Consider the following 24537-nt stretch of genomic DNA (forward strand, 5'->3'; position numbering starts at 1 on the left):
ATCCCAAGAACCCATTAAGAAGGTGCTACGATTATCCCCATTTTACAGACAAGGAACCTGAGGCTCGGAGAGGTTACGTAACTCACCGAGAGGGTCTAGGACATCTGATTTGATCTTTCTCATCTATTTTCACTTTACTAATGAATCTGGATATTTACCTTTTCCACTTGCCCTCCTTTCCTGGAGAAACAAGGTCCCTTTCCTTTTATTCATTCAAGACCCAGCCTTGTGTGAGGCCCGGCAGACTCAGCTACACAAGCCAGTGTCCAGCCTTCCAGGAACCACAGCTTCGTCTGTGTCCCTCACTCTCTCAATTCAACTCCGCAAGTCCTGTCTCCTCCCTGACCAGTGTCTCCTGCTCCATCAGCCTCTCTTTTCCACTGCTTCTTTCCATTCTGGCCACAGGCATGTTCAGGTCTCCCCATCCTTTGAAAAAAAAAAATGTGTTTCCTCCCAACCTACCCCTGGCCGTCCCTGGGCAACCAAAGCCCTCAAAGGAAGGATCTGCATCACTGATTCACGTGCCTGTTCCTTTCCCTTCCCTACAGCCCACCCTCACTTGGCCATGGACTTGGCTGAGGACTTCTCTCGCCCTGGAGGCTGCTATGCACTTTTCCCTGCGAGCGCGCTCCCTCCCTGGCCTCTCTCCTTACTCCTAGCTCCAAATTGAGACAGCCCAGTTTCTCTCCCTGGCCCTTGTCCCTTCTTACTGTTCACTCACACCCTTGGCTTCAGCTCTCACCTCTAGGCACAGAATTTGCAGATCTCCAGCTAAGTCCAAGGCCGGCCCTGAAATTCCAACCACCAGCCAGATGTATGCCTCTGGATTTTCCAAGCCAAACCCAAATCCCACGTGTGAACCCAGAGGCATCCCTCTCCTTCCCGACCCACTCTCAGCCTGATCTGCCTCTGTCTCTTGGCAATCACACCTCTCTCTCCCAGCCTCTTCACTGGAAAGCCCAGCTCTCTGACTCCTTCCACGCCCCCTCAGCCCATATCCTGCCAGTCCAACCTCCACGCCATTTTCTCTCCCATGCCCTCCTCGATTTCACCCTAAATGCCCTCCTCCTAAGTCTGATTTTCATCCCTCCATCTGGAGAAGATTCTCCGTCTTCCAATGAGTCTGCCCACCCCAGGTGTCCGCTGCTCCGCATCCGTCTCTGACTGCTATCAGATCAATGTGCCTGCCCCGGCCCTGGCCTCCGGTCCATAGAGAAACCACCACCCCCCAACCCCGGCCTGCACCCAATGCCCTGAGAGCTTTGGCGATTGCTGGCCCTGGTCCTCCTGCTTCCTCTTGTTCAGTGTGACTCACCATTCATGTCCTTCCTGATTCCCCTGGGCAGGACCACAGCCTCCCCAGGAGTCCCACAGCACCCGACCCCGGCTCTCTTCCCCTCCTCCCTTGGATGACAGCTGCCTACAGGGCATCACTGTGATGCTCAAAATTACTTCCACGACGCCTCGGGTGGTGCCTCAGCACGGTAAGAGAGAGAACTAAAGCATCTGCACGCTCACAAGCCCTCTAGATATGGTGGCACACACCGTCCTCCAGTTCCCAGAAACATCTCTCAACTACCGTCTCCCTTGCCTTTTCTCACTAGAGGCCTGAGAGCCACATGTTCACTCGCTCAGCCACCCTGGCCACCTTTGGAGCACATAGAAATCTGGGTATCACCCAAGTCGGTTTTCAGTTACTTGCAGCCAAATGCAAGATCATACGTGTGATCTCATTCAACTCTAACAGCCACCCTGCAGGGCGGTCATTTATTTTTCACACGAGGAACTGAAGCTCAGAGAGGTTATGTGACTTGCCCAACATCCCAGAGCCCATGAGTGAGTGAATCAGGATCAAATCCGCCTGATTCTTAAACCCAGTCTCTTTCTGACCTGCTTCGCCATGCTATATTTCAATGTTTGTTGAGTGACTCAAGGAGCAAAAAGATTATGCACTTAGCAAATCCTCCTCCTTAGGACCCCCCTCAGAGATGTGGGAAAGGGCTATAACTTCCTCCAGCTGGGTGCCCTCATCCCTCCCCATCCAAAAGAAGGTGCCCTGGTCAGCAGTTAATGTGGTCTCTAACCAGTGCTGTCCCTCGTCAGAGTCGATCTGGGTACACCAGGCAATGCCCAGGGGACCTCAGCAGTCCTGAGGCTCTGTCCCAGCTACTCTCTGCACAAAGGCAGGTGCAGCCTCCCTCACCTGCTCACGGGCACTTGCTGCCCGCCACCTCCCAACCACATGAAATGAAGCAATCAATGGTACAAATATTTTATCTCATTCCCCACACAGTTATTTTATTTGAGGCAAATGGATCAATGTAGCCCAGGGAGCATGGAGCAGAACTTCTCATTGAACTGATGTTTGTTTGGAAAATCTAACCAAGTTATAAGACAGCTGGTGAAGTACGGGGCTGGGGTGTGAAGGGTGGTCCCAGCACCCCTGGGTGTAGCCTGGATGGGGAGTCCAGAGCCAGCCAAGGCTGTCATCCAGAAAGGTGGGCGTGGGAGCCTGAGCTCCAACCCACTTAGTTGCTTGCTAGGTGGGTGATCTTGGGCATATATACTAAGTTCTCATTGCCTCAGTTTCCTCATCTAGAAAATGGGACCAATAATACCTATCTCATTCAGTCATGTGAAGATTAAGGCTATCAAATGAAAAGTGCTCAGCATAGAGCCTAGCACACAGTAAGCACCCAAGGTTGGGTGATTGTATTATTATGACTGTCATTGTCATCATCATTATCAACATCAACATCATTATTTATAAGGACTTCTTCTGATCAGAGGGGATAAGAGAATGTCCAGATTTTCAAAGTTCACATATGGGATCCTTTTGTTCCCGTAAGTACGCTCACATGTTCCCATTTTGGAGTCAGAGAATATGATCATGGTAAGACTGGAAATTGTGGAAAGGATTCTTTTCCCTCTTAACAGACAAAGGATTTTGGATAAATCATTTGCCTTCTCTGGAAAATGGAATGATACGGTCTGGCCAGCCTTCCTCATAGAGTAGTAAAAACTGATTGTGAAAAGTCATTTGAGTGTAGGTCAATAATTATCATTTGAACTTTTCCCATGATTATTAATACCCATCTAGCAACCAAGCTCCTTGTTTTTCTACCTAAATGCCAACATCTTGACTCCTCCTATTACCTTGCTATACCTGTTTGGGATAAGAAGCAGGATCCTACCTGCAGAAGCGGTGAGGTGAGGGGTGGAAGGGGGAGAGGGGCAGAGAAGCCAAAAGGACCTCGTAAATAAAGACAAAAAGGTAAGATGTTTCTGGAGTCACCGTTTTTAACAAACCTCTCCCAGGTGAAAGCCCCTCTCCTGAAGAAATGCCAGTTGGTTGGACACCCATCAAGAAGGCTGCCTGGTGGCCATGGCCCCTTCTTTAACAAGCATCCTGGCTGCTTTGTCAGTTGGTGAGACTTCACAAAGAAGGGTCCCGATCAGAGACACCAAGTCCTGTTCCGTTTCCCGACCTATGCTAATCATCTCTCCCAAGTCCCACGGACTCAGGTGTCCCAAACAGAAGTCACCATCTCAGACCCTCACCTCTACCTGCTCAAGGCAGCAATGTCCTCCTGTTCCTGGTGAATTTAAGGTTCTTGCCTTGTTGCGAAAAAATTCAGAGATGAAGTGATAGGTAAGAAGTGGATTTATTTAGAGAGAAACACTCCACAGACAGAGTGTGGGCCATCTCAAAAGGCAAGAGAGCCTTGAAATATGGCATGGTTAGTTTTTATGGGCTGGGTAATTTCATAGGCTAATGAGTGGGAGGATTATTCCAATTATTTCAGGGAAGGGGCGGGGATTTCCAGGAATTGGGCCACCGCCCCCTTTTTGGCCGTCTATGGTCAGCCTCGGGACTGTAACGGTGCTGATGGGTGTGTCATTTAGCATATGCTAATGTATTACAATGAGCGTATAATGAGGCTCAAGGCCTACTGGAAGTCCAATCTTCCGCCATCTTGGACTTAGTTGGTTCTAACCAGTTTTTGTCATGTCCTATGGCTATGTCATTCTTTTCAAGGTTGTGCCCTGCCCCCTTCCCTCCTGTTTCACTCCCCTCACCCAACTTCTGGAAACCTCAGTGCCACTTAACAGCTCCATCACTCACTCAACAGGTGTAATCTGTTCTTTGAAATGTTTGTAGAGTCTTTGAAATCCCTTCCTTCTCCATCCCCTTTGCCTCCTGCCCCCATTACCCATCCCTGAGTTACTGCACTCGCCTCCTGCCTTTTTTCTCTACTATCTGCTTCTCCTCTTCCTCAAGCCGTGGTACACGTGGCATTCTGATTATTCTTCTTAAAACACACATCAAAATGACCTGCTCAGGTACATGTAAATACACACACACAATGGTGTGCTTTCTTCCATACACTGAACTTATGCAAATTTAGCTTACACACCCAGAAAGAGTGAGAAGGAAAATAATAACTATTTTTAAGATGCTGGTGCTTCTGCCCCCATATCACTCAATAAAGGCCTCTGTCAAATGAAGCTCTGAATTCACCACTGTACCAATGACTGGTCCCAGCTCCTGTGTGCCCCTCACAGTGGACACAAAGGGTTTCAGAGGTCACTTTCTGTCTTATGCAGACTCTAGTATCAACCCTACTTAAGACTTGAAGGAAACCCACCCCAAAGTATGGGTTTTTTTCCAGGTTGCTGCGACTCTGAGTGATTTCTTTGTCTATTTTCTACTTTGGGTTATTTCTAATTTTCCATTAGCAAACATACTTATCATCTTTTAAAGCCATTTGAACTTTTTTTATTTAAGATTGTCTTGCTAAACCTTCAGCGACTCCAATCACTAACCCAATACAGTCCAGATGCCTCAGCCCAGCATTCAAAGCCCTGCCCAAGTGGGTCTCAAGGCACATCTGTCTGTGTCCCTCACACCCCTCCATACTCGTGAATGGGAACCTTGCATTTCCTCTAATGCACTGGGCACTTTTGTTGTACCTGCAGCCCGAAATGTCCTCCCCACCCTTCCCTCCCAATCCAGATGCGACCTGTGCGTCAAGGGACACCCCCATATCAGCTGCTTCACCAAAGTTTTCCTAAACCCCACTCCACCGCCACTACATCCCATTCTGTGACAACCCCACTCCCCATATCCACTTTGTCTGGAAGAGCTGGTGCACTAGTCAGACCTCCCCCCAGAATAGTTTATCCCTCTGTTGTAGCCTCTGCGATACCTAGCTTTGCACACCACAGATGCTCAAATAATGGAGCAAGTGAAGCGGATCGAATTGGATTGAACCGAATTGGACAGCTCTGGCTTGACTTGATTTAATAGCTCTATTCCTTAATACAAGGTTTTGGTAAATTTGGCAAACTGTGCATTCAGTAAGGCTTTCAGTGAGTTGCCTCTAGGCAAATTAGCCATTTGCTCCTCGGTCGTTTGGGCAACTGGCCCTCTGTCACTTGGCTTTCGGGGGACTGGCTTCTGACAAGTTGATCCTTCCATGCAGTGACCTGATTTTCTGTTGAACTGACCAGAGCAGACGGCGAGCGGCCGGGGGACGGATCTCGCAAAGGCCCCAGAGGCCCCTGAGGACCAGGGAAGCTCAACCCCAGCCCTTCAGTGACTCTTCAGAAGCACTCCCAGACACCCCAGCCCTGGGAGAGCTGGGAAAGCCGGGGGACACTCACCTTAAAGAGTTGCTATGCGGCGATGCCACTACCCCAAGCCCCCAGAAACCATCCATCCAGCCTTGAGCTTCTGTCTGAGGATTCTGCCCTCTCCTCACTCATGGGCAGCACCCACAGCGAAGGGGCCCAGGAGGCGCTCGGCTGCCCCCACCCCTGCCCTTCCCCCCAACCCCTGCCCTTCCCCCCCACCCCTGCCCTTCCCCCCAACCCCTGCCCTTCCCCCCCACCCCTGCCCTTCCCCCCAACCCCTACCCTTCCCCCAGCCCAGAGTGGAAGTTTGACTAAAGCTCAGTGTCTTTGCTTTTATAAATCTCTGCCTTTTAATGATGGCTCAAGGCTGAAGGGAAAAAGGACCATTAAACTCACTGAATAAGTTAATGGGGCAGAGAGAATCTATCTCGGAGCCACCTCAGGCTATTTTCCTCTGCAGCTAAAGCCTGAATAAGTAAAAAGAAAAAATTAAAACCGTAGAGCACATTGCCAATAAATAACCCCCAGTGTAATCTCTCAGCATCCAGGACTTCATTTGCAGAGATACTATAATGCAGATCACTTGTAAAACACCTCTGGTTCCAGAGTTCCACCTGCTGTGGCAGCTGGAGTCTTATCACCTTCCCAGTCCCGTCCCTCCCAGCGAAGGCAACCAGCTAAGGGCTGCTCCCATCTGGGCTGCGAGGCCCTTTAGGCATCGCTGTGAGAAGCTGCCCCCCAGCAAACGTCAGCACACAGAAACAGAGGAAACCCCAAGACCCTCCAATCCCCCAGACATAGAGATTCCCTCAAAGATTCCCTAATTCACTGTCCTGAAACTCAGAACTCTCTCTCATCCCTCTGCACAAACCACCGAATCCAGCGTCTTGGTTTCCTTGGCCTGGACAACTCCACCTTTTCACGAAACTCCCCTCCTCCTCCCCCTCCTCCCTCTCCTTCTCCTCCCTCTCCCCCACTTCTTCCATCCTTCTCTCCTCCCCCCTTTCTCCCCCCTTTCTCCCCCCTCCTCCCCCTCCTCCTTCTCCCCCCCCTCTTCCTCCTCCCCCTCCCTCCTCCTTCTTCTCCTCTCTCTCCTCCCCCCTCTTCCTTCCCCACCCCCTGCTCCTCCTTCCCGACTCCAGCCCTCAAGCCCTGCTCAGCCCACTTCCCTGCCTCCTCCTGGGAGAAACAAGGCCTCCCTTGAACAAAGCTGGAAACATGACCCTTAGGGCCCAGAAAGCACAAATAATTAAATAAGTCAGCACTCCTGTTGGTAAGTGTTGAGTCCCACTAGACACACGTTGTTTACTCTTTAATATTTAAACACGTTAATTAAATCTCTGAATAAACAAATACATTTTAGCAAGTGGCATTCCTGAGTCGGAGCTTCTTCCCGCCACCGCACACCTCAGGGCCTTCCAGGCCAGACCAGACCTTCCTCGTGGGCCACCGACGTGTTGGTGGATGAGGTCCAGGATCACTGCCCCTTCCCTAGGCAGTCAGGTCAGGCAACCCGGACTTACCATCAACGGGTGATGGGCTCCACCCCTGTCCAACCCACATCTGCCCCTCTCAAAACCCAAGGCTCCCTCTCAGCTCCCCTGACCTTCAAAAAGTGCCACCCCCTCCAGGTCCCCTCATTCATTCATTCATTCACGTGTTGCCCAGCGTTGATTTAGCCAGGCAGATGCTGAGCACTGGAAAGAAAAAGATAATCAAGGGACTTCCCTGGCGGTCCAGTGGTTAAGACTTCCCCTTCCAGTGCAGGGGGTGTGGGTTCGATCCCTGGTTGAGAAGCTAAGATCCCACATGCCTCGGGGCCAAAAAACCAAAAAAACCATAAAACAGAAGCAATATTGTAACAAATTCAATAAAGACTAAAAATGGTCCACATCAAAAAAAGACAAACAAAAAAAAACTTTTTAATAAAAAAAATTTTTTCAAAAAAAAACAAAAGAAAAAGATAATCAAGACGGGACCCCAATCTTCAACAAGCTCACAACTGTCCCGAGAAGCCCACCTCCCTCATCCTGGCCTGGCCTGGCCCCTCCCTACCTCTCCAGCCAGAATGAACGTCCTCAAGCTCTTTAAAGGTTCCCTTGCTTCCAGGGCCTTCTTCATGTTGTTCCCTCTCCCTGGAGTAGCATCCATGGCTGTGCTCCCCACCATGGGGCTAATTCACCCTTCAGGTTTCAACTTAGCAGTCCCTTCCTCTAGGGACCTCCTCCACGTGCCCCAGCTATAGGATCCTATAAGCCAGTGAGATTTCTCCAACACATTTATTGCACCCATTTAAGATATAAATTGAATCATCTCCTGTTTAAAAGGAAAGGCCTTCCAGAGCCTCCTATTTCACTCAGATTAAAATTGAATCCCCTTCCCATGGCCTGCAGACCTCTCCAACCTCACCGGCTTCATCCCTCCCCCTCGCTTACTCCACTCCATTGCCCCCTACGCTCCTCCAGCCTCCTTTCCATGCCAACAACATCTAGTCCATTCCCAACTCAAAAGTGCGGTGCTTGCCAGAAAATTCTACCTTCGGGGATATTGCCGAAGCTCTGCCTCTTGCTCATGCTTCAGATTAAGAGCTGGGCTGCGATCTCCTCCTGGAGCCCGCCCCCTGCCAGGAGAAGTCCCCACCTCCCACCTCCCGGGCAGGCTTCCCATCACACCTCTCTGCTTGGTTCCTTCCTAGGACTTATGGCTCTCTGACATTATCTGAGTGCCAGATATCAACACTGATGGCCCGTGCCCACTGAATTTCCAGGCCAGAAACTTCATCTGTCTTGTGCATCACGGCATCACCAACGTGAAGGAATGAAGCTTGTTTGCGTCCCCACCCGCCACTCACTTCGGGCTCTGAGGGCAGGACCAGGCAGGCTGATGCCACAGCCCTGCACTCAGCACCCACCTCAGACTGAGAAGGAGTTAGTGGACACGCGCTGGTCTGGGGCTCCCCCATACGCCACGTCTGAGCACTCAGCAAGCAGGCCTCTCGATTACATCATTTCGGGACGGAGACGCGGAACCAGGGCTGTTGTCTGGCCTTTATCTGTCCATTGTACACAGGACCCAGCCCAGGGCCCTGAGAGGGGCCACATGACTAGGGTGATGGAGAACACAAAGAAAAGAGGCCAACCCCAGGCCAGAGAGCACCAAATGCCCCCCCCCCCACCGCCCCAGCCCTGGCTTCACAGTGTCAGAGAGAAAAAGGGCGCTCTGAGAGCACCAGGAACATCCTTGGGCTGCAGACACAAGAAGGTGCCCCCAAGAACAGCACCCTGATTTTTCTGCCTGCTTCAGCCCCGCTCCTGCAAGCAGCAGCGTGTCACAACAGAAACCCCACAGGCTCTGAGTCAGACAGGAGCCCAGCTCCGCCACCTACCAGCTGGGTGACCTTGCCACCCCTGTCCCCCTCAATTTCTTCATCTGCAAGACAAAGATACAATAGCACCTGTTTCGATGAGTCATGTACATGTGTCTATCCTAATCCAGATTCATCAAAAGCAGCCCTATTGTGTAAACTGGTGCAACCGCTTTGGAAACAGATCTGTCAGTGTCTTGTAAGGTTAAATATCATACAATCCAGGAATTCTACTCCTGGGGACAGACCCAAGAGAAATGAAAGTGTTTGTTCACAAAAAGCCCTGTGCATGAAGGTGCAGAGTGGATTTACCCATAATAGTCCAAAATTGGGAACAGTCAGGGTTCCAACAGCTAGGAGACTAAACAAACTCGGGTAGTTCATAACGTGGAGTACTACTCAGCAGTAGACAAGAACAAACTGCTGTTATCTACGACGCGGATGAACCTCGAAAACATTTTGCCAAATACACATTGTATGTTTCCATTTATATGAAGCTGTAGATCAGGCAAAAGTAATTTATTGTGGGAAAATATCAGAACAGTGGCTACCTCTGGGGAGGTGGGGGGCAGGGGCAGAGACTGGGGAGGGGCACAGGGGAACTTTCTGAGCAGATGGGAATACTCTCGATCTTTCTGGGTTTGGGTTCCACAGGTGTATACATTTGTCAAAACTCAGAGGATATACACTTGCAATTTACACATTTCATTGATTGGAAACACTACCTCCAATGAAAACAAATACTGAATGCTAGTTTAATGATATACATACTAAAGTGTCTAGGGGGAGTGTACCAACACCTACAATTTCCTCTGAGATGCATCAGAAAAACAAGGTGGGTATAAGTGGCTAGAGGGACAAAGAGAAGGACAGACCCTATGACAGAGCAAGAAAGTGAAATATTAATTGCAGATTCCAGGGAGTGGGTATATGGATGTCCACTGTAAATTTTTCAGCTTTTCTGTATGCTTGAAAATTTCCATGATGAAATGGCAGAATTGGGAGAATCCTCCTTATTTACATGTCCCAAGGAAAGCAATTTCATAGCCCTATTTTGTGACCCATTCTTTGGGGAAGTTCTTCCTCACTGCTAACCAGATCCCCATAGGCTGTGGTCACAGACCACTGACATTTTCAGTGGGGCGAGTGGGGTGTCTAACTTGGTGGTGACACAAATCAGATGCTCACCGGTAATTGTTGAAATAATTAATTAGTTAATTAATAAGAGAGACAGTGCATAGTGCATTTGATATGAGTTGTCTTCTGATTTCCACCTGCAATCTCCTAAACATCAGACCATCAGACAGCCGTCCTCGGGGGCCCTTCTCAGACTCTGCACTGGTTTGTGTGTGTCCCTCCCTCTACCCCTCGGTTTCTCTTGCAAATGTGCAACCTCCCCGATAGGGTTCCTTGGCTCCTCCCACAAGGGCCAAACAAGCAGATAGATATGTTTAAGGCACCAGCAGCCAGAGGCACCAAAAAACGAGGACAATTCAGCTTTGATGAACTTCTGCAGGTTTCTGCACTCAGAGAGACTCTATTTTCATTTCAGCAGACATGCAAATTTTTTGTCTTACCGTTGTTCTGAGCTGAAATGTATCCCCCCCCCCCAATATTCATAAGTTGAAGTCCTAAGCCCCAGTACCTCTGAATGAATGTGACCCTATTTGGAGATAAGGTCTTTAAATATGTAATTAAGTTAAAATGGGGTCATCGGGCTCTAATCCATTATGACTGAGGTCATAAAACAAACACAGAGGGCTTCCCTGGTGGCGCAGTGGTTGAGAGTCTGCCTGCCAATGCAGGGGACGCGGGTTCGAGCCCTGGTCTGGGAAGATCCCACATGCCGCGGAGCGGCTGGGCCCGTGAGCCACAATTACTGAGCCTGCGCGTCTGGAGCCTGTGCTCCGCAACAAGAGAGGCCGCGACAGTGAGAGGCCCGCGCACCGCGATGAAGAGTGGACCCCGCTTGCCACAACTAGAGAAAGCCCTCGCACAGAAATGAAGACCCAACACAGCCATAAATTAATTAATTAATTAATTAATTAATTAATTAAATAAATAAAACAAACACAGACCATGTGAAGACACAGGGAGGAATTGGCCATTTGCAAACCAAGAAGAAAGGCTTAACATTGTTTTTATTTTAAATTACAAATCTGGTGAGTGTGGTCATCTCTTTATTGCTTAAAGCTTTTAAAGTGTTATTCTAATAGAGAAAAAAACAAAGGATTATATATTGAACACCTTATTTATCCAGCACCTGGAATTGATGCATATTACCATTTTGTCAGATGCTAAGATCTCCAAAAAAGGAAGGAAAACATCACAGGTGAAGTTAAGAGCCTTATGTTTACCTTCATTTCCTCTCCCCTCTTCCTAGAGCCAAGCCTCTCATGAAATTGATCTGTATCCAGTCCAATGGTTTTATCTTTTTACTATGTATCTATGTGTATAAACAGTGCATTATATTGGTCATTGAGGTTTTTTTTAATTGAGGGATAGTTGATTTACAATGTTGTGTTAATTACTGCCGTGCAGCAAAGTGATTCAGTTATACATATATATATATTCTTTTTTTATATTCTTTTCCATTATAGTTTATCCCAGGATGCTGAATATAGATCATGGTGTTTTTTACCTTACATACGTGGTATGACATTCTGCAACCTGTTTTTTTCAAAGTACAGCCATGTTACTGCACAGAGAAGGAGGTTTTCAAAGCAACTGCTATGCAGGATTCCAGCCTATCAGCATACATGGCTCCTCACCCCTTGCCCTCCTGAAGACATGTGAGCTGGTTCCCAATCATTTTGCGATGAATGTGGAACAGCGGGCTCTGGAGTCAGCCTGGGTTTGAATCCTAACCCTGCCATTGACAGCTATGGTCTTAGACAAGCTCTTGCATCTTTTGGGCCTAATTTCCTCATCTGTGAAATGAGAGCAGTTCTCCGCTCATACGACTGTGTGGATTAAATGAGATGCCACATAAACTGCCTGGCCCAGAGCAAGTGCTCAAAACCAGCCGCTGCTACTACTGTGCGCTCCAGAGACTGGGAAGATAGAACAGTCAATAAACACAAGTCTGGACACCAAACACCATCTCAAAAATGGGACCAGTGACAGGTAGGACTCAGGTGGACAGAATGAAATCCAGACGGCTTCCAGGCAAGGGAAGTGGCCTGACCAGAAGACTAAGAGTGGGAAATGCTTGGGAATGTTTCAGGAATGCCCACTAGATGAGTTTGGCTGGGGCAGAGGGTTCCCACGGCGGGGATCATGGGAGGCAAGCCTCCAGAGAGATGTTGCAGCCACAACACGATCACCGAAGGCTGAATTTTACCCCGGGACCAGTTAGGACCCAACTAAGTTTCTTGAGCTGCAGTTACCGAATTATAACCCTGCCACCCAAATAGTTTTTTAAAATCAACTTTGAGTCTTGGAGGGCATTCTAAAAAACAGCTGTGCTTTCATTTCTCAACTGCATATCAGATGACATAGGTCAGAGCACGTTCGGTCAAGTGCAGCCCTGTGGGGAAAGGTTAGCGGGGGCCAAGGTCAGGACGGAGCCAGGCATCTTTTTGGGGGGTGCAGAGAGAAGAGATAAAAGGGAAATGGAGAGAGAACTCAGCACCTGGGCGAGCGCTGTCGGAACGTGCTGGGGAGCAGGTAGTGTTCTTCAGGAATGGGGGTGTTCAAACGTTTTGTAGCCTGGGAAACTTCATAAACGTCTTACACAGGATACCACACCAGCTGTGACCTCACTTCAGGGAGTAGAGCTGGAAAGCTGCCAACGCGACCGTCGTGCTCGAAGTGCGGCCCCTGGAGTAGCAGCACCTGCCTCACCTGGGTACTCACTAGAAATGGCATCCTCAGGCCCCACCGCAAGTCTACAAATCGTTGTCAGAAACTCTGGGCTGGGGTCCAGCAATCTGTGCTTTAGCCAGGCCTCCCGATGAAGGGGATGCACGCAAGTAGGAGGACCACCAGGGTCTGATCCCACACCCCTCCCCCCACACAGGCGCCACCCCCAGAGACATCCTCCTGCAGCCTCAGCGCCCCCCAACCTTCCACCCCGTCCCCAACCACCACGTTAGACGTATGAGAGGTCAGAGCCAGAAGACGCCTCAAAGATCACCTGGTCAGGCCCCTGATTTAAAATGTAAGAAAACGGGGCTTCCCTGATGGCGCAGTGGTTGAGAATCTGCCTGCCAGTGCAGGGGACACGGGTTCGAGCCCTGGTCTGGGAAGATCCCACATGCCGCGGAGCAACTGGGCCCGTGAGCCACAACTACTGAGCCTGCGCGTCTGGAGCCTGTGCTCCGCAACAAGAGAGGCCGCGATAGTGAGAGGCCCGCGCACCGCGATGAAGAGTGGCCCCCGCTTGCCGCAACTAGAGAAAGCCCTCGCACAGAAACGAAGACCCAACACAGCCATAAATAAATAAATAAAAATTTAAAAAAATAAAATGTAAGAAAACGGAGGGTCAGCGATGGCCAGTGCCTTGCCCAGAATCACCCAGTAGGTCGGTGGCAGTGACAGGACAGACCCCACAGGTCATTCCATCCTGCCCCGGTGTCCTCACTTAGAGGACATTATCAGGATGTGGCCAAAAATACCTGTGCCCACGAAATTCAGGGATGTCAAACCCCACTAGGTCCCAGGACCCCTTCTGCCCCTCCCTCCTTCTCACTATCAGTGTCAAAAACAGAATAGCACAGAACCCGTTGTGCCCTGTGGGAGCTGTGGGAGGGCGCTGGACCCAGGACTAAAAGCAGAGACGAGAGGTTGCAGGGCGGGGGGCAGGAACTGAGAGCATCTATGACACGGGGCGGGGGCATGAGCAGGGGCTCTGGAGCAGACCTGCTGATTCAAACCCCATGTCTGCCACTTCCTGGTTGCGTGACCCAGGACAAGTGCTGTAGCCTCTCTGTGCTCGGTTTCCCCACCATTAACATGAGGATGCTAATGGTCCCTGCCTCATCGGGTTGTGCTGAGAATGCAAGATGGTTAAAATCAGACCGTCCTATATAAAAGAGGATGTATATGTGTGTATAACTGAGTCACTCTGCTGTACAGCAGAAATTAACACAACATTGTAAATCAACTCTACTGCAATAAAAAATAAATTTTAAAAAATAAGACTGTTCTGAGAACAGCACGTGGGACCCCATCACAGCACAGCATCTGTTGTCCTCATGATGGGTTAAGGTTCCCTAGAAGATTCCTTCAGCAGCTGCTCCACTGAAGGCAAAGCCAAGGCCCACAGAGGCGTGGGAGCCACGAGAACATGGTGCCCGGCAGTCCGGGCAGGTGCATGCACTGTCCCCAAGCTGGGTTCTGCGGTGGTCTGCGAGATACGCTGGTTGAAATCAGCCCCTCCTATTAGCAGGTCTCTATGGAGTCCCTGTGAAGTGCTGGCTACCGGATAAAACACAGTCCCTGCCTCTGACACACCGCACAGAGAGAAAACAAAAACATCCAGGAGGCTGAGGCCACCCGGGGCATGTGGCTGCAGCCCCAGGGAGTCTCCCCTGGACTAAGATGCTGGCGGAGCTACCCTCTCTGGCCAGCGACCCACCCGGGCAGGTGAGGACAGGTACCTGGGAAGGTAGCAGGGTGGAGCCTCAAGGCCAGGTGCCTGATCAGAGCCCAGGTAACAGGCAAGTCGCCTGGGTGGGGACACAGCTTGCGGCCCAGGACTGGGGGAGGTGGGATGGGAAGCAGGGAAGAGCGACCAGTCATTTCCATGGAGACAGGACGTGACCCTGGACAATGACACCTGCATGAGGGTCAGGGACGGATAAGGTTGCTCTTCCTCCACCATGGCTGCCCCAGGTCCCAGGGCACTGCTCTAAACTGAAAAGAGGGAGGGTAGGCCTGTCTCGGTCGCAGCCAGGGCAGGGGCAGGCCCCCAGCGGGCTAGACAGAGGGTCTGCTGGGTGCTGGGAGAGGGAAGCCGGGCCCAGCCCTGGACCAGCACGTGCAGCCAGTCTTCGCTTGCCCGCCCGGGCGCTCACCCCCCCCCCATCACATGGCGGAGGAAGGCTGACCCCCACCCCCAAGTCACCCTCTGATGGAACTTTCTCCCAGGAGCTTGGCCTGGGGGACCCAGGGAATCTGGCTGCACCTTCAGCACCCCAGCCCACCTCCCGCACAGCCTGGAGGTAGATTCCAGGTGGCAAAAGAAAGGGGCTTGACCTTACACGTCCTGTAACTATGGGGAGAACACAGATCTATCTGTCCGCCTGGTTGATGTTTTCCCAGCTCTCACCAAAGGGGCCGGCCCAACAGAGGCTCTCAAATAAACATGCTGAATAAATGCAGAAATAGGGAAATGAGCGAGGCCCTTGAAGAGACTTGGTGACATCTTCTGGAACCTGGAACCCGCTGTTTCTTGGGTTTCTCCCTCCCCGTCTCACGGCCCCCTCCTCCGGGCTGCCCGGGGTCACCTTCCCCATAAGCCACCGGCCCTCGAATCTCTGTCTCTTACAATTGGAAAGTGACAGGAGAAGAAACACAATTGTCCTCTCTCGCCTTCGATATGCTGCATCTGCTAAGATGCCACGGGGCCTCTGTGGACCAGCAGCAGGATGGTGAGTCAAGGTCACGGCCGGCCAGGACCACACCCTGACAACCAGCTCCACTGTTTCCAATCAGACGAACTCGAAAGCAGGTAAATCTAGAATTTTTAAATCTCCATTTAGAGAAAACTGCACCCTCTCCTCCTCAGAGAAGCCCTGTTTTCATATCTATACATTTTTCTTTCAATTTCCCATTAGATACATTTTCTAAAATTCTGTCCCTGCTTCTCTTGAGACGGCCCTTCCAGCTGTAGATGTCTCGGCTAATAATACTGGCCACCCCGACTCGACTCTAAACTCCAAGAAGGAGGGAGGGACCATGGCCTTTTATTTTTGCAGCATCGTGTCCCAAGGCTTAGCACCATCCCTAGCACACGGCTGGAGCCAAGAGCTGGGACAGAAGAGGGCTGACCCCCTCCTCTCCCTGTCCTGCAGAGAGAAGGACCCGGCCAGCCCAGCTAGCGCCTCTGGCCATCCTTCCCCAATAGTCCAGATGCTGGGACAGGCCTGGACAGGCAGTGAGGCGGGCGGCCAGATGCAGCTCAGCATCCGCGGTGGGGGGAACACACCGCCAGCTTCAGGCCCCCGTTAGCAGTCTGTTACACACTTGGAAGACAATCCTTTGAAAACAAATGGAATACAAGGCCTCCCCTTCAACTCCTGCCCCAGGGACAGAAGCCGGGGGCCCCCAGAAGACACAGGGCCCTCCCATGAACGAGGGAACACTTCAGCCATAGGCCACATGCCCTAGGAGCCAGGCACTTCTTTCCACGCCCTCCCCTTCACTGCCAGGGGCTTCGAAGGGCCCTAGCTCCCTCCAAGGGCCTCAAAGACAAGGTTTCTTCCAAGGGTATAGAACTACACCCCTCCTCCACGCCCCTCCCCCCTCCGCATCTATCATGCTATTTCCCACTTGGTGTCTTATAGCCACACTTGTTAAAATGACTGCCACTTAAGAGGTGGCAAGGAGTCAGAAACATAATCTGGAGCAAAGCTGATATTAACTAACTTCCTGAGCCTGGCACGTCTGCCAAGGCCCCCTCCTGGATCTCAGGTGGATCCTAAAGAAGCTACAGAAGATAAGGAGCCAGAGGCACCCCAATTCCAGCCCCAGAGCCACGCCTCTGCTGCAGGAAGGCCCCTCCCTTCTCTGGGCTGGAGTTTCTGCACCAGTAGAGCCTAAAGTAATTCCTTCGTATGTGATCCCACACCCCCAAACACACACACACACACACACACACACACATGCACACACTGAGTAAAAGATATGAAATGATGTCTGACACTCAAATCTAAGCTGGAAGAGCCCTCCCCGTCGACCAGCCCAACCTTCCCCTCGCCGTTTTCCAGATAAACACACTGAGCCTCAGAGATCTTGAGCCTCGTGGCTGAGGCCAACCAGATAGGCTGGGGATTAAAGCATCTCAAGAAGAGTAATACCCAAGGAAAATACCAGAAAGGGTCTGGCTGTTAGATGCCGGGATTGGTTGGCTACGATGAAGTCAGTCAGGTGCACACGTGTGTTCTGCAGCTGTGGCCTCATGCCATTGGCCCAGCAACAAACACTCCCAACGGCCATCATCACACTCGTGTCCTCAGAGAATCATCTCTAGCTGCTCACATTTGAAGGGGAGAGAAATTCAGCTGACGGATCCTCTGAAGCCTGACACCGAGTCAGTCTCACCTGCCTCAGCAATGCCCACCATGGCCACCCCACCAGATCAGAATACACTGCTGTTCTCCATTCTGGCCACTTGGTGTCACTGCTGCCCCCAACGAACTAGAACCGTAGCGGGCTCCTTGGGAAGTAAAATGATCCTACCAGGCCAACAGAATCCCATACATACCCCCTGCACTGTGTCCTAATTCCATCCTTCCTCCAGAAAGAGACAGATGGTCAATCATGGAGTATCCATCCATCATGTTCCAGACACTTTCCACACATCATATAAACTAATCCTCACAGCAACACCTCCCAACAACACCTGACTTTGCAGGTGAAGAAAATGAGACCCTGAGAAATTAAGCAATTTACTCAAAGTTCAAAAAAAACAAGCAAGGAGGAGGGCAAGAACTGGAACCCGAGTTTGACATCAAATTCCATGACCTTTTCACAATATACTTTAGCCTCCCTTGAGTTATCAGACTCTGTGCTATGGGTTCTGGTTAAATCAAGTTGGTTTGCCATGACCCTCGGAGGTGCTGGGAGAAAACCACGTGCAGCTTTGTTCAAAGGCACAATCATAATAGGGCAGGATAAATAGCACCTCCCTTCCTGCAGAAATCATGGTCTAGTGCCCTCTTGTGGCTGATCATAGAACTGGAATGAATGCGCATGGGAGGCTCTTAAGGGTGGATTGGAGGGACTGAGTGGTCACCCCCTTCCCACTGGACTCGTCCATTCTTTCTCCCAGGGCTGGTCCTGGAGCCCCAACTGTAGCTGACAGTCCTAGTCAATTACAATAGTCGGAAGAGAATCATCCAGTGAGTGGGAAGCTACATAGAGCAAGAAGAGCAGTAAAACCACATGGAACAACACCTGCAAGGGGCTGGGTGCTCCTGAGTCACCCTGCATGCAGGTTCCTGGCATCCCAAGTCCCAAGGCTGGGGAGGGGGGGAGGCGGGCAGCAGGAAGGCTCTGCCTGGACACTGCCACTTGGTTTCCCAACTGAGGCTATCAGTAGCAACCATTACAATCTCCCTGTTCTTGGGCAGACATGTGCCTCAGCCACTTTGTCACCTTTTCCAAATACACACCATGTTAATCCTTCTGTTGCCTCCCTGAGCTCTGGCCCTAGGGGAGGTCCTAGCTCCCCTCTCATCCCACTCTTCAAGGACCCAGAAATGCCCCTGCCCTTCCCCTCTGAGAGACTCCTATTGTACCATTTGCCAGTTTGGCCTCTGTGTACCCATCATATGCCAGGCACTTACTATAATCTCATTTAATCCTCACAACTACTCTAGGAAGACAGATCTAGTTAGCTCAGTTTTTCAGATGAAGAGACAGAAGCTCAGAGAGGTTAAGTAACTTGCCTAAGCTCACACAGGGGCAGAGCCAGGATTTAAACTGAAGGTTGTCTGGCCAATGAAGCCACTATGCTTCCTATGACACTGAGTTGCCTTTGAGGCAAAAGAACCATTGAAAGTCTTGGGGCCCAGGAATAGTTCTAATGGAAGACCTTGGTTTAAAAGATTAATCTGTCAATGTGTGGAGGATGAGCTGAAAGTAGGAGAGGCTGGACTCAGGAAGAACAGATGAGGGTCATAAAAAGTAACCACATGTGTGGGAATGATGTTCTGGAGAGTGGTAATGAGAAGAGGAAGAAAACGAGAGGGAGAGACAAGCATTAAGACTTTTACACACACAGACAGGAGTGCACGTTCTCATCAAACTCTTAAAATAACCCAGTACTATCAGTACTATTTCTGATGAGGAAATGGAAATCAAAAAAGTATCCAGCCCAGGGTCACACAGCTGGGAAGAGGCAGAGTTGTGAACTCAAGCTTCATTTAGTAGGTGCCATCCATAAGCAAGGTTGTCTACGCAAATGATCTCCAGCCCAGTAGGACAGCCATAAATGTTATGTTCATCCCTGTTCTTCAGGGATCAGCCTCAAAAAAGTATCAGAAATAAGTAGGTGGGAAAAGACTGACCACAACAGAGAGGGTCCCACCTGCAGCCCTGGGTCCAGCAGCCATGGGATGGCCCTCAGGGCAGAGCTGCAGGCCCCAGATCTGAGAGCTCAGGACCCACTACAAACGAGGGAGATCCCATCTCCAAAACTAATAGCTGTGTTAGTGGGACAAGGCTCTTTCATGAACCAACTAGTGCAAAGAACAAGAGAGCACCTTCTCAAATACGAGACTGCTTGGAACAGCCAGAGAAAAGCTCAAAGCACGCACAGAAAGGAAACAGTCAAAACTAGCCAGTCCAGGCAGGGTCCAGGACCCTGGTTTGCAAGCCACTTTGATACCCATCAATTTAGATGGGTGTCTCTGAGAACAGAGATGGTCTAGAGAGATTGAGAGACAGCACCAAGCTCTCACGTCTGGTAAATATCAGGACTCCGTGCTTCCTGAGCAGCTACTTGATGTCTAAGTTAATTACCAAGCTTGGCATGGCTGGGGTTGGGGGCAGCAGGGAGAGAGAGGGGAGAGATGCCTCCACACTTGGACCGGCATATCAAATGGCCTGAGGGAGTTCATAAAGCTCCCTTCTCCCATGACACTAACTCTGCAGTGTAGCCGTCTGTCAACTTCTCTGTGTCCCCATCAAGACTTATCTTCCTGGGCAGGAACGATGTCCCGTTCATTCATCTCCATGACCCTCGTGCAGATGCACTGACCCCTCCTGCTGCTGCTGAGACAAACTTGGTGGGAAGGAGAGCACTCCAGCCCACTTCTGGTCACCCAGGGCACTCTCCCAGCCGCCTCCTGGGAAGCTCAGGTGCAGGACACTCACATGTCTGGGCTGCAGACATGATGGAGGCAGGACCCCATGATGAGGGCTGCGAGAGGCCCCCCCTAGGGGAGAGCTGATCTCCCTGCTCAGCCCTGGCTCAAGAAAGGCTCTGAAAGCCAGGTCAGCCGGTGCACATCTCACCACACGGGAGCCGCATCCCCAGCTCCCAGGGAAGGCAGCCACCATCAGCCTCGGTCAGTCTCGTGCGCAGCACTGCCCTCTTGTGGTCACCAGGAGTCTAGACGCAGACAATCTTTGTAGGCAGGAAGCCAAAGGCTTCAGGGCTTGTTTACGGGAGACCTCAGTCGTGATGTGCATGGAACACAGAAGAGATGGCAGTTGTGGGTGCGCAAAGACGCCTCCAGATGCACGCACACAGCCCACTTTACCGCGGGAAGCAGCCCAGATTAGGACTGCGCATCTAAGATTGCTCCTTCTCTCTTTGCAGGAGGCTAAGGGCTCCTTTCCCCGCTTCTTTAAGAGCCCAGATCCCTCAGCCCCAGAGCAGAGCTTGCAGAGGGCGGGAGGATGAGAGCCACACCAGCTGGGGAGGCGGCCTCGGAGGCGTTCTGGTCTCACTGTGCCACGAACTCGCTGGGTGATTGAGTCAAGTCCATTCACCTCTCTGGAGCCTTGGGGTCCTTCTCTGTAAAACTGGGTTTGGCCCCAATTATTTCTGAGCCCCTTTCCAGGTCAGGTGATTTATGGTTCAAAGTCTTGATCTTTTTCCTAACTCAAAAACACTCTCAGATGTCTAGAAATGTAAATAAGCAACATGGTGCCCTACCACTTGGGGAACCCATCGAGTATGTGATCACCCTGATCTGACAGTGACCCTGAGAGGGAGATAAACTCCAATTCCCAGAGGAGATGCCAAATCCCAGAAGGGGAAACCAAGGCCAGAGAGGCTCTAGGATGTGGTGAACTCTTCCAGCCAAGAAGCAGCAAAATGGGGTGTTTCCACAAATTCCTGCCCTGCAATCGTAGCACTTTGCTGGGTACCCCAGCTCTCTCTGCAGGGACAGCTGTAGCCATCCCCCATGCTCATCCCTATGGAGAGACAGATGGAGCTTCCTTGAGCAAGGGGGGAAGAGAGATGGAGCAAGAGGAAGGGTAGAGAGGAGTAACGGCTGCTCATTTGAGGAGGAGGCAAGAGAAGGGCCAGGAAGAACTAGAATTCACCCTCCAGGAAAGACACTCTAAATATCTGCTTTCAGCACTAGGTGGACACATCAGACATCCCCCTTCTACCCTACATCCAGTGGCAGGCTTGGAACTCCAAAACTCAAGCTGGGAGAAGCCAACCTGCCCTCTATTCTCCCATCCAGGCTCTCCCTGGCCATGGGCAATTGGGGACACAGTCCTGCTGACCGTGTCTCAGCCCAGAGTGGAGCTGGCTGGGGCCCAGCCACCAGCTTCCTGAATACTCGCCAGCCTCAGCTGGCACCTGGTCTCCTGGGGGAGCTGACCTGACCTCAGAAACCAGGACGTCATGGGGTGGTCAAGGAGGCCTGGGAAGAGGGCTTGGTTGGGACGAGCCTCACGCGAGGCTGCTGTTAGGAGCAGGTCAGGAAGACCCCAAGCCTCCCCATCATTAGAGCCTGGCTTTGACAGTGCTGGCCAGGGCTGCTTGGCCAACACCAGACCCACCACTGTCTCATTTGCCTTCCTCTCCAAACCCAGCCAGGGGAATTCTCAGCTAGGGAACTGGAATGTTATAAAATAAAGGATCCTCCTAGACCTTCATGTCTACCCTTTTATTTTATTATTAATTTATCTTGATGGTCATAGATTCGTGAATGTGTGTGTATAACAGTATATATTCACATGCATAAGAATATAGCGAAAGAGTATAGGCAATGGAGCTTAACGTTAAATGTCAGACTCCTCTGATTGGCTTCGTGAAATGAAGCAAGTCACATTCCATCTCTGGACTCATTTTCCCCATCTGTAAAATGGGATGAATAATAGTACTTATCTCCTAGGGTTGGTGTGAGGCCGTAATGGGTTATATTACCTCCAAAGTGCTTGGAACAGTGTCTGGAACATAGTAAGTGCTCAGTAAACGCCAGCTGCCATGAGTTATCATGTATCGACAGCTTTCTCTTTACCCGGCATGACACAGGCCACTGACCCTCAGAGTGCTGCTAAAAGATAGTTGTTATTATTATCCTCATCTCACAGAGAAGGCAACTGAGGCCCAGAGGAGGGAAGGGGTTTGCCCAAAGCTAGGAAAAGGCCAGGTCTGGAGGACCTGCTGGGGACAGGTTCCTCTCCCTGCTGGATGATTCTGTCTGGGGACAGAATCCTGAATCTTCCACCACCCAGACGGGGGACACTTACGATGGAACAAGCCAGATGGGGGGACAGGGGCAGAAGTGAAGTTAGAAAGGACAGGCTCCAAACTGACTGCGCCTACAGATCCCTGAGCCCTGTGTGTAAACAGAGCTCAGCAGAGCCCTCGCCAAGAGCAGTTTTAATTGGCATGGGCTGCAGGCTGCAGAGAGCCCTGGGGCTGCCAGCCTTGCATAGTTGCTGCCTCTGGGGACCCCAGATTTGGAATCATTGCCCCAGAGGGAGACACAGTCGTGGGCGAGGCTCTGGCTTTGACAGAGTGCCCAGAAAGGGCGCCAGAGCTGAGTAGGAGAAGGCGGTGCTGGCACCTGGGCAGGGACGTCCTCCAGCAGCCCGAGGACCCCCAAGTCCCTGCCTCTCTCTGCGCCTCTCCTGGGGCCCTCGCAGGTAAGGTGAGGGAGGAGCTGACTGCAGGGGTCCCTCCCAGCTCTGAATTTCAGGGAGCCCTGCCCTCGGGGGTAGTAGGCAGAAATTGGAGGATCCTCATGGGGGTTCCACTGGGCACTGAGCTTCTGGAGTCTTCATTCCTGATGGTCTGATGTCCAATCCATCAAAGAGGAGCTGCCAGCATGCCCGGCCCCCAGGAGTGTTTGTGTTTCCCAAAGTGGAGGCCAGCAAGGCTCAGGGGATGACAGACGCCTTGAGCTGAGAGCTCAGTTGGTCATCGATAGATCTGGGGGACCGAGTCCAGCCTCCACTCAGGCCACGCTTAGACCCAACCGCCAGGCCCCTCAGCTGCCCTCCACAAGGCCCTCGTGGATGGGCCGCTCCCATAGCGCTGCCCCTTGGGAGAGAAGGAACTTGCTGGATGAAAATAGTCTGCTTCTCCGTTCCCAGCAGCCAGAGGGTGTCCAGCTACAGGGTTAAAGCCGGGGAGAGAATGGAGTCCAGGAAACCAGAGAGGCCATGAAGGGAGCATCAGAGGAGGAGCCTCAAGACCCTTCCAGATCTTTCCTTTTGTGAGACACTCAACCACTGGGATTCAAGTTCTTTTCTTTATTTTGTTTGTTTTGTTAATCGGGACAATGGGGCTAATAATCCCTGCTTAGGTACTTCAAGTAGCTGTGGCAAAAATAAACACAACAGGGACTTCCCTGGTGGCGCAGTGGTTAAGAATCCGCCTGCCAACTCAGGGGACACAGGTTCGAGCCCTGGTCCGGGAAGATCCCACATGCCGCAACTAAGCCTGTGTGACACAACTACTGAGCCTGCGCTCTAGAGCCCACGAGCCACAACTACTGAGACCGCGTGCCTAGAGCTCGTGCTCCACAACAAAGAGAAGCCACTGCAATGAGAAGCCCTCGCACCGCAACAAAGAGTAGCCCCTGCTCGCTGCAACTAGAGAAAGCCTGCGCACAGCAATGAAAACCCAACGCAGCCAAAAATAAATAAATTAATTAATTAATTTTAAAAAATAATAAACACAACAACTGTAAACTGGAGAGAAGGAAGAAATGAATTGGGGGGGGGAGGGATTCATGGAGGTGAAGGATGTGCTACAAGGGACAAAGGGCAGGACCCAGAGGGCTACTAGGGACCGTCTTTTGAGAACTGGCCTGGCCCTGGGACTTAGGAATCCTGATCCCCTCTGCCACCCAGCCTGCTCCCTCCTCACATGCCCCTGCCCCCACTCCCAATTCATCAACCCCTCCTGGGAACAGAGCCAAGAAGGGGAGCCAGGGGCTTCAGGACCACCCCTCCTACCATCAACCCGGCTCCCTCTCAAGCCCAGGCCCTTCCAGCCACGACAACATCGGGCACCAAGCTGTTTTGATTATGCATGCTTTAGCAATAAAAATTCATCTCGTAACCCCCAAACACTCCTATTTATTAAATTATATGCTTATACTTCTTCGATTCATATATTAAACATTAAATATTCCCTCTTCTCAACAAGAATAACTTGAAATCGAAGCTCTAAGGTTTTCTTCTCACACCCAGCAGAGGCCCTGCTCCGGCAATGAGCTGAAGCTCTGCAGAAGGACGTCTCCCTGCCTTGAGCTCACGGTACAGGGGGGGCAAGGGCGCGGGCCACGAAGCTGGGTGTCCAGCCTCTAATGAGAGGCTGCAGGCCTCGGCGCATTCTTGCTAGGGGTGGCACTTGGTCTGGGTAGTGGACTCCAAACTGGGTGGCC

The 24537-nt window shown here is 51.2% G+C and overlaps 1 protein-coding gene across 6 annotated transcripts in view; it reads right to left on the reverse strand.

The window, feature by feature from the left end:
- Window positions 1-24537, reverse strand: part of NTRK3 (neurotrophic receptor tyrosine kinase 3) — a 370144-nt gene that overhangs the window by 339892 nt on the left and 5715 nt on the right. The gene's annotated exons all lie outside the window — the stretch shown is intronic.

Source organism: Balaenoptera borealis (assembly GCF_965194805.1).
Source record: "Balaenoptera borealis genome assembly, chromosome: 3".
Lineage (NCBI taxonomy): Eukaryota > Metazoa > Chordata > Mammalia > Artiodactyla > Balaenopteridae > Balaenoptera > Balaenoptera borealis.